Source organism: Diplotaxodon limnothrissa, linkage group LG16 (genome assembly GCF_057381915.1).
Source record: "Diplotaxodon limnothrissa isolate DT_005_m linkage group LG16, D_limnothrissa_male_GT1.1, whole genome shotgun sequence".
Taxonomy (NCBI): domain Eukaryota; kingdom Metazoa; phylum Chordata; class Actinopteri; order Cichliformes; family Cichlidae; genus Diplotaxodon; species Diplotaxodon limnothrissa.
The window spans coordinates 16,979,805-16,991,234 of NC_140611.1; the positions used below are offsets into that span (position 1 = coordinate 16,979,805).

The 11,430-nt window shown below is 42.1% G+C and overlaps 1 protein-coding gene across 1 annotated transcript in view; it reads right to left on the minus strand.

The window, feature by feature from the left end:
- Positions 1 to 6,601, minus strand: part of klf12b (Kruppel like factor 12b) — a 38,528-nt gene extending 31,927 nt beyond the window's left edge. The window contains exon 1 of the mRNA XM_085373711.1: positions 6,322 to 6,601. The gene's annotated coding sequence lies outside the window, so the exon portion shown is untranslated. The remainder of the gene's footprint in view (positions 1 to 6,321) is intronic.
- Positions 6,602 to 11,430: the final 4,829 nt, after the last annotated feature.

An 11,430-nucleotide genomic window follows, 5' to 3' on the forward strand; every position in this document is an offset into this window, starting at 1 on the left:
TCTTGGACAAGCTGGAATCTTTCATGTTAGATTGTAGAGCCTTCTGATTTTTTTTCTTCACTATTTATACTATCAACCTCAGAGTCCCTGGCTGTTGCACAATACTTTCCGTGCTTTCTCTCTCCCTCTCTCTCTCTCACCCCTCTCTTTCTGCTCACTAAACACACATGCTCTTGCACTCTGTGTACACCCTTAACTTAATTTGGTAAACAAACGGGGGCTGGACACTCGGGTCGAAGGTTGAATCCACAAGAGAATGTGCAAAGGGAAAGAACATTTTGTCATTTCTAGGATTATGAAATACCAGTATAGGGAATTCAGCTCACTAACATCACCTACAGATGTTTCTTTTTGTTTTTTAATGTCGCTCACAGTAAGTTCACGACAGCCACCGCTGGATGAACGACGAAGCGACACAACGATTCCTTTCTCTTTCCTTTAATTGAATCAGCTTTTGCGTTTTCTTTTTTGGCTCACATGATAGTTTGATGTAAGAAGGTGCCAACATATCCTGGATTGAGAGCTCGAGAGATGAGAAGCAATTTTCGGAAACTGGATCTGTATGTTATATATTGGGTCCATACTCTAACCTCTCTAATTTTCCTCTCACCCTGGCCTTGGATTACAGTAGAGACCCACATTAATCCAGCCATATAGTGCGCTGCAGTCTATCTGCAATCAGTGCTGATACACTCCATAACACCCACTTGGATCAATGAGCAGTCAGTCAATATGGCAGCAGTTAACCCAGTTTATTAGCCCTAATGCAGGAAATTTCATCTTCTTAAATACAAATTTGAGCCTATGTGTTGTTAGCATGAACAAACCAGAGCAAAGCACATCTTCCTGAAAGATTTGATCTGTCAACAAGCAGCCAATTTGTGCGTCCTGATACGTGGCTGACAGAGGTTGCCTTTAAAGGGGGGAATCCTGCGGAGCAATTAAATATCCTGGGCAGAGCGGTGTTGATGGACAGATAGAGTCTATCCGTTGGTGATTGGCTTTTTAATTGAGTCCCCCCCACCTGTACCGATCCTTATCGTAAGCCTTTGGACCATGTCTTGGAGTGGGGGTTGAGCTACTGAAGGAATCAGATTGGCAGCACCAGCTTTATACAGTTGTGGAGGAAAACAGCAAGACGTGTGAGACATCAAATCGTTCATGTCAATGTTGGCATAGTCGGTGTGCTCTCAAGATTTGCATTCTATTTGTGACAGCAGCGGTGGGTTTCAGGGGTTGGGTGCGCTCAAAAGCAGGCACAGGTATGCTAAAGAATACCATTTATAAATGCAAATGTTTAACCTGACATGTTGAGCATTTTAATCAGCTGCCTCTCCAGTGTTTCTTTCACCTACCACAATTGGATGGGCTCCAACTGTAGTAGTGACACATGCAGCAGTCTCCAAATACTGCAGGTCTCAGTAAAAGTGGCTCTCCAACTTACAGTGGATCTCCAGATCTCCCCATACCAATATGGGCAGCTGCCATCCAAGATGATGCCCGGGATGAGAGCAAAGCAGCTGAATAATTTTGCCAGCACAGCAGTAAACCAGCAAAGCATGACACAGGAAGGATGGGGCTAGGTGGTTAGTAACAACTGAACCTTTAAAATAAGAGCGAGATGATTGTCCACTTGCACAATAATGATGTATATCGTCCTTTCAGACAGACGATAAGAATCACAAAAATGCTAAAATGAGTCATGAGACATTAAAATATCTGTACAGCCTGCCGATATCTATGTAAAGTCTATTTGTGGGAAAACCTGATGCTTCAAGCAAAAAACTAGAAAATAAAAAAATAAGGAAACACCCCAAAACAAAATAAGTCAATTTTCAGAGCATTCTGCAAGTTGCAAGAGTTATGCTTGCTGTCCTTCAGAAGCAAATGTCAAAGATGAATAAAAAAAAGTACATACAGCGATGGGTGGATGGATGATTAAAGTAAATTTGAACACCGAAGACAAGTGTCAGTTCCCAGTTTTTTAACGGACAGCCACTGCCATCATTGTTCTTGAACTCTTAGTTATTACTATAAACAGGGCATTGAAGAGACACCAATATATCCACTGTAATCATTTTTCCAGCTAGTTTCATGGAGAACCAGGGGGTCTCCAGATCATAGACTGGACAGAATTATAGTCCTTGCTTTTTGCCTGCTGGGGTCTCCAGTCCATCAAAGGTCTAACAAAAAGACCCTAACAGCCTTTCACACTCACGCTCACCTGTACAACCGACTTTGAAATCAACACTTATATCAAGCATCTTTTTGGACTGTGGGAAGATACAGAGCATCTGGAGAAAACCCATGAAGTCACAGACAGAATACGCAAGATCGAGACAGAAAGGACACCGACAGGTTCAAGCCCAAACTTTCTTGCTGTGACGCAAAAGTGCTAAACAGTCATTTTGAACCCAAACCATGACCTTTTACTAACCCACTCATTTTTTCTAGCTAAACATACATCCTCACAGTAAGCCACAAACAGCAACATCCTTTCGATACTGCTGTCAAACCAGCTAGTGCAGGTTGCATGTTGCTTTAGGGTAAACATTAAAAATATATACACTAACTGGTCAACATTTCTTTTTCTTCTTCTTTTTTTGTTACTGCTATCTGAATGTCTGGATTAAGTCACAAGGAACACTGACCTGTTTATCATGTAAAGTGACCTTTACATGATAAACATTCAGACAGGTCATTTAACTCTTCTGTTATCATCCAAATGTACTACAGTTCATTTGAACTGTTCTCAGTTCACCGCATTATTATATGCTACACTGAAGTGAGTAGTGTTGTCAGTGAAGTTAATACTTTAGCAGTCAATGAAGTCATTTTTACAGAAATACAGGCTCTGACTGTGTTTCAGCAAGAAGATGGTCTTGATTAAGACAATATATCACATGCACTGTGCAGGCTTCCCTTACATGCAGGCAGCAGTAGCATGATCAAATACAGAATGTACAAAGGCTTCTAGCATCAGCAGCAAAGTGGGCATGTGATGAAGACTTCGGGACCTGGACTGCAAAGTCTCTGTTTTCCTCAGTCCACACTAAAACACAGTGCTTGAATTTTCTACACTGCTTCATAATCCAGGCGTACTGTGAACGCTGGGTAAAGACACAGCAAAAGTTATGCATTTTAAAATGTTAACCAGTTATTGTGGCCATTGCCTCAGGGATTATCCAGCTTAAAGACTTTCTGTTGAAGACCTGTTCATACATACACTGAACCCCCTAATTATAGCTACATTATCTAGCGCTTACAATGGCACTCTGACCACAGATGTGGTTCAGTGCTACAGTAATTAACCTTAAAGAGTTTATTTTCAAATTTCTTTCCAGATCATAAATACTGTTATCACAAATAAGCCTTCAGATCCGTGACATTCCAGACTTACGTGATTTGGATGATCAAGACGTGCAGATGTTTGTGTGCTGTAAAGAGACACTTTCAGGCATCTAATGTGATTCCTTGCCGTGTACACACAGTGTCGAAAGTCTGCTCTACATGTGTGATATCAGCCTGCTTATTCGTGCACAGGCAGAAGGCCTTATTGTACATGGATTTAAGCGATACTTTAAATGGGCACTAATCTCCCTCGCTCAACACCAAGGAGCTGCAGAGCTGCAGGGGGTCTCATCCTCACACATCCACACACACATATATATGCCCACACCTTCCCTTCCTCTTTCTTTCAGAGAGGCCTGGGAGCTTGAGGGTCCTGCGCAGTATCTTAGCTGTTCCCAGGACTGCGCTCTTCTGGACAGAGATCTCCGATGTTGTTCCCGGGATCTGCTGGAGCCACTCGCCTAGCTTGGGAGTCACCGCACCTAGTGCTCCGATTACCACGGGGACCACCGTTACCTTCACCCTCCACATCCTCTCGAGCTCTTCTCTGAGCCCTTGGTATTTCTCCAGCTTCTCGTGTTCCTTCTTCCTGATATTGCTGTCATTCGGAACCGCTACATCGATCACTACGGCCGTCTTCTTCTGTTTGTCTACCACCACTATGTCCGGTTGGTTAGCCACCACCATTTTGTCCGTCTGTATCTGGAAGTCCCACAGGATCTTAGCTCGGTCATTCTTCACCACCCTTGGGGGCATCTCCCATTTTGACCTCGGGACTTCCAGGTTATACTCGGCACAGATGTTCCTGTACACTATGCCGGCCACTTGGTTATGGCGTTCCATGTATGCCTTGCCTGCTAGCATCTTGCACCCTGCTGTTATGTGCTGGATTGTCTCTGGGGCATCTTTACACAGCCTGCACCTGGGGTCTTGCCTGGTGTGATAGACCCCAGCCTCTATGGATCTTGTGCTCAGAGCTTGTTCTTGTGCTGCCATGATTAGTGCCTCTGTGCTGTCTTTCAGTCCAGCTTTGTCCAGCCACTGGTAGGATTTCTGGATATCAGCCACCTCCTCTATCTGCCGGTGGTACATACCGTGCAGGGGCCTGTCCTTCCATGATGGTTCCTCGTCTCCCTCCTCTTTCTTGGGTTTCTGCTGCCTGAGGTATTCACTGAGCACTCGGTCAGTTGGGGCCATCTTCCCAATGTATTCTTGGATGTTCGTTGTCTCATCCTGGACTGTGGTGCTGACACTCACCAGTCCCCGGCCCCCTTCCTTCCGCTTAGCGTACAGCCTCAGGGTGCTGGACTTGGGGTGAAACCCTCCATGCATGGTAAGGAGCTTTCTTGTCTTTATGTCAGTGGCTTCTATCTCCTCCTTTGGCCAGCCTATTACCCCAGCAGGGTACCTGATCACGGGTATCACGGGTATATATATATATATATATATATATATATATATATATATATATGTGTGTGTATATGTGTGTGTGTATATATATATATATATATATATATATATATACATATATATATATATATATATATATATATATATACATATATATATGTGTGTGTATATGTGTGTGTGTATATATATATATACATATATATATATATATATATATATATATATATATATATATATATATATATATATATATATATATATATATACATATATATATATATATATATATATATATATATATATATATATATATATATATATATATATATATATATATATATACACATATATATATATGGACAGAGAGAGAGACCCCGGACGCATAGTTAAAGGCAAGGTAGGGCCTCTCCACATCGCTAGGGTAAAGTCACACAGGTCAGTGCTTAGTTTCCACATCAAACCCAAGAGCAGAGGCCAGAGTCTCTACCACCCCCATCCCCACCACCACCTTTCTCTCTCCTTCCCTCCCACTCTCTCCACACACATACTCCCCCCTCCTCCTCGTCCTCCCCCTCTCTGGATGTACAAATGCCTTTGCTGTCAGCTCTGCCCTGGTCCCCTGTAATTGAAAATAACAGCCAAGGGCCAGCCCCCGGCCACTCTCTCCAGCCTGGTGGCTCTCTGCCCCTGTGACAGCCACCCATCAATACCAATGACTATTACCCTGGAAGTGAGAGCGCTGGCGATGACATCCAAGACACCACCCCTGCAACACTCCCACACACACACACACACACACACACACACTCATATATACACACACCCGAGTGTCCTTCCTCCGCTATCCAACCCTCCCAATGTTTAACCCATTCCTAACAGCCTCGTTCCTCTGTTTCTAAGCTGCTACAGTAGACAAACAAGCCCGTCTCTCTCTTTCACACACAGACACACACACACACACACACCATAACGCTGCACACAAATGCACACCCACACGCACACAACTCTCTTAAGACATGCACGAAACTCTGACAAGCAGCAAACTTTTTTTTCCACTGAGAAGTGCCGAGAGTTTTTGCAGCGCAGTCACACTCACATCCCCCACTAAGACATTCAGTCAGTGTTATTCTACAAGACTCCTTCACTGATAAGCAGATATGTTTGAAGTTGCATTGGACTTGTGAGAGATAAGAGACTTGAAACACAGGAGGTGCCTGCGCTGCAAAAGTGTGGATGCTGCCCATGTCCCCGGTTGTCCCGAGTATATAAAAATCAGCTCTCTTTTTTTTTGGCCTCTTTTATGACAGCTTATTAATTGACACTGACAATAAAGAGTTGTCCAGTCAGCTACATGCGGGATCTCTTGTCTCCCCCCCCACTACCTTCTCTACTGTCAAACACCAAACACAATACTATAGGTGATCTGAGTTGTCATTTGCTTTGACAGAGCAATGACAGCTGGACGAAACGCATTGAACACAAGCACAAAGCCCAGCAACGTGACAAATGAAGCACATAGCAGCAGCCAGCAGAGGAACAGGACAAGAAAATTGCACAGACCTTGTCAGAAGCTGCAGAGCCGTGGAGACTAGGAGACTGTTTTCCTTTCTACAGTCCTCTCTGTCTCGTCTCCTCCTCTCCTCTTCTCTCCTCTCACTCTGCGCGTATGTACGTGTGTATGTGTGTGAGTGAGTGTGTGTGCGATAATGTGTGTGAGTGTGAGTGAGTGTATGTGAGTGAGCAGCTCCCTCCCCTTCTGCCTCTCAGCTGCTCGGCTCAGGCAGTTCTCAGGAAATGAATGAGAGCGCACAGAGAACTGTTGTACTTGCAAATGACTTACCCCGAGTCACATGATCCGCTAAATGTAGGGTGGGCCGGTGGGTGGAGGCTTCATAAGCAAAAGGGAAGACAATATACTCTAAGCTTTAACAGCATGCATCGAATTACATGGGGCCCCTCAGGGGAGGTTTCCGACGCGTCCGCTCTAAACCAGTCCAAACTCCCTCCAGTGCACACCTCCCGGAGCGCAGCGGAGAGTCCTGGGCTGGGGTGAGCACCGGAGCACCTCCCCGTTTAAAGGGGACGGAAACGAAGGGGGTAACAGTGCATTAGTTCAACTTGTTTTATTCGCAATGCATCAGTTTGGGTTGTGATAATTAAAAGGACAAAGTTTTTACACGCGCGTCTAGTAATTACACCCACGGATACAGTAATTATAAATACAAATGAACCGATGTGGTCAGTGAACCGATTTGTGAATAGAAAAACGAACTAGTGAACATTTAGTTTAATTTTAAATCTCATCCAAGAGCAAGGAAAAACAGCAAAATCACATGAGAATTTTTCGTTCTTCTCTGATTCAGTGACGATCAGTGTCTCAAGGGAATAACTGGCAGATTAATACATGAACACGAACATTTATTGATGCAAAAATGACTTAAATCCTTAATCTTCATAAATCAGAATTGTGACTGAAAAAATATTGCAGTGTAGAATACTTTGCTTCTCATCATTAAAGCATATGTCCTATTATTTATTTATTTTTATTGTACTTACTACTTATACTTATTGCATTTATTGCACTTATTAGCATAATAAAGCCTAAAAATCTATTTTTATATATATATATATATATATATATATATATATATATATATATATATATATATATATATATATATGTAGAGAGAGAGAGAGATCAGTGCTTTGAATGATCACCGGTATTGATTACTTCCACTATTTATTCATTAACAGTTTAATGTCATGAAATAGTAATTAATGCTTAATTAATGCTACCCTTGTTGTGCATCCATATATATATATTCGCTTATTAAAATAATCTAAATAAATAAATAAATGAAGTGACCATCCAGATTATTAACGATAATTTTCTTGTTGATTCGAGTATCACTTTATCAAATCAATGTTCCACTTTAACCAACTGAATTCATAAAATCTCACAAGACATGTGCACGCACAGTGTAAGACTGTTTTAAAGCACCCCTGTTTCCCTCGTCTTTTGGGGATTATACTATCTGCAAGTAAAACACAAAAGGCATTTCTGCCCTCGCTTAAAGTGAAAAGATTTGGATAACATGCAGGAATATAATAAGCAGCTAAGCCACTGTAACCACGTCAGTTTTGCTCTTGGTATAACTGAGCTTAATGAAAGGTATCTCTGTGGTATGAGCGGCTGATGCTCATACCCCTCAGACCCACTCCCCTGAGAGCTCTAATTAAGGTAAAGGAAGCAGACTCATCTGCATGGCTGATGGCGCTCATGCCACTTTACATGGTGCCAGCTTTATCGTGGAGCTGACTGAAAGAGCCAGAGATGATAAAGAACGAGAGAGAGAGCGTTGAAAAAAAGACTCTTTACTTTAGTACAGTGATCCAACTGCAACCCACTTAATATTCATTCTGTTTCACTTCAGATACTGTATGTCCTCTGTTTGCAATCAATGGAGGATAAAATGGCTGGATGGATATGAGAGGATGGAATGAAATGGATGGAGAGAAAGAAAGACTGGACTAATAAGGTTGAGTAGGCTGGATAAAGGGATGGCCTGGGTGTGCTATATGGGTGAATTCTGTGGCTGTCTCCTATTGGAGGGGTTGGTTGAATGAATAAAGAGAGATGGGACGGTGTGGCACTGACGTAAAATGTAGCCGTATATAATCTCAGGCTGCAGACCTGCTCTTCTTATCTCTGCAATGACTTTTTCCATCAGTTGTACAAGTGCTTTATATGTTCTTATCCAGAGATAATACAGCCTATTGAAATCATGGTTAAACCTGTTGGGGTTGATGCTATTTTTACTTAAAGTACCCTAATGATTATAAGTGACTTACAATGTATTTAGTGTTGTCAAAAAGCATAGCTACATATCAATTATGCAATTCTCTAGTCTAGTTACATACTTTCTGACATTCAAAGTATAAGCATGCGAAAACATGCATGTATGGTGAAAACATTAAGTATTGTGTCTTTTTCTGGATAACAGCAATGACACGCTGTTATCCAGAAACCCAACTGGGAAATTATCAAGTTTAAAGATACGGTTGTATTTAAGGTCAATGCAACAAGTGTTGCAAAACACAACTAAAATCCCTCTAGTGTTAGACTATCTCATTACCTGTCACACATTCAATGACCTTGTGCCATGTTTTACGACAGACTAATGGCTGTTCATCTTCTTGATTACACTGACACATGAGAATGGTCAGCTACAGATTCATGTGACGTTGCCAATCTCAGAGATAAATTTATGTGATGAGCGAGCTGGCTATTAGGTGCTTTGAAGGCCCTCCGTGTGTGATGGAACACTAATGTAACATCAGCCGTAAGGCCCGGCGATGATCCTTATAATGACGTCCCGAGGAGCTATTTCAAATGAAATCCTTGCTCTGTAACTGCTGCCCCAGGAGTCCTGGCATGTGTTGAAGGAAAGACGGCAGAGTGGAGCGCACACAGGCGCTCCGAAGGAGGAGGAAGGAGGTGGAGTGTGGATGGAAGAGAGGAAGAGCAAGGGGAGAGAGGATGATGGGAGATGGTCTGAGGGACGCTTGCGGGGAGGGGGTGGGATGAATCAGGCACGCAAAGGGAGGTGTGCGAAGGGGGCCTGGCGCTTGATTCGGGAATCTCAGTTCCATCGTGGTGCCCCAGCAGAGCTTGTTAAACACCTGAGACGCGAAAAGCTCTCCCAAGGCTACGCCAGCTCTAGACAGGTTGCTAACGTGTCACCCTCGGGTGGGATCAGTTCAAAGAAGGCGTGGGTGTCTGGGGGATCATTTATGCAGCATAATAAGCAGTAAGACATCAAGAAGAACATTATGATTGCACTCCTCTCCCTTGCATCATCTGACCCAATCTCATCAAATTATTGTAACACCATTCATCATTTAGTCACACACTACAAAATGTCTACACTGAGGGGGCGGGCGATCTCAGCGTGCAGAGGAAGCCTGGAAAAAAAAAAATCTGTGCGTGTTGTGAAATGCTACAAGTGAGGGATGTGATGCTCTCCTCCTGTTCTCCCTGGCTAAACTTTAGACTCTGGACTCAAAAGATCAGTCGTGTCAGATGAAGAAATAGGGAGCAAAGAAGCTAAAGTCAACCTGTTACAGCGCAGTAAAGCGGGAAGGAATGGGGAAGGGGATGAGGGTTGCTGAGAGGATAATAATAAATACTACAAAGCCACAAAGACACATTCCTTTCACTTACTTTCGTTTCTTTTCCTTTTGACTCAGAGAACACTGTAAAATATAACTTCTACCCCATTTTAAAATATTTCACCGTGGATTTGAAAAGCATAATGAACACAGGCACAAATAAGAAATATGTGATAAAAAAGAGTAATTGTGAGAAGACTCCAAGTAGAAGAATCAGCTTGAAACCTTGAAACTGGAATGGTCAAAAATACATATTCATGCTGTCAGACAGCCACGGTTTGTAAGTGCTCACCTCTGGAGCCTGTCTTTATCCCCTGCAGACCCACGCTGTTCCCACTGTAAATACTCAACACAAATGGGCTACACAAAATGACAAGCGCTTGCTCTCAGCTTCACGAATCAAGGTTTTCTCTCCTCCAAAATGAAATTGAAGCAGTACATTGGGCCGGCCTATTTGTCTGCTTGCCACAGTACTCGCACAGTGTTGTCAATTTTGACAAAAGTTTGGCGACTGATGCATGTGTGATGAAAAATATTCATATTTGAGTATGGTACTGTTAATCTACATTACACAATAGCTTGTACACATGTTAGAACAGCAGAGAAAATACTGCATTTCACACCTGCACACAACCTTGTTCTCAATTCAACCACAGTAGCATTTCACAGTATGGAGCTGTGCTAACTGCTCCCTTGCTAGATCTGTAAAATAACATGCATTATTGTTTCTTGCAGTATACTGTGAGAATATAGAAACATTAAAACCTTTAACCTAAAATAATACATGTTAGAGTCAGCTGTGTTCAGTAATTGGATTTTTTTTTTTGGTTGTGACAATAGCAATAAAAACATTAATGGATATGTCAATAACATATTTGTCATTTAATGCACAGCAGCTGCTTGTATACATCAAAACATTGATAAATATAGGGATTGTTATCCCTTTGTCACCAATGCATGTGTTTGATGTATTTCATTCATAAGTTTGCATGCTATCTATCACATATGACACATTTATTTATCACACATTCTTAACATTTTATTAGGAAAATGCAAAATAGGTGCATAGGGATTGTTTTAAACATCTGCAAACACAGATGAAAATGTAGTATATGAGGAGAAATTAGGGTTTGTACAGTTCAAGATTTGTTTGTCATACAAGATTTTGTATGACCGCTGTCATTCTTCAACACAGCTTGAACTCGAGCTTTCTTGTTATTTCTTAAAGTAGTCTTCAGGAATAGTTCTCCAGGCTTATTAAAGGACATTCAAAGCACTCCTTTGGATGTTGACTGCTTTTTTGTTCTGTTCTCTGTCAAGATGATCCCACACTGCTTAAATAATGTCGAGGTCCAGGCTCTGGGGAGCCCAATGCATGACTGATAATGTTCCAGTGTGTGCATTTTCTGTCCAGGTATGCTTTTACTACATTGGCAGCACGTTTGGTATCATTGCTGTGCTGTAAAAATGAAGCCATTGCCAATCAGATATATTCCA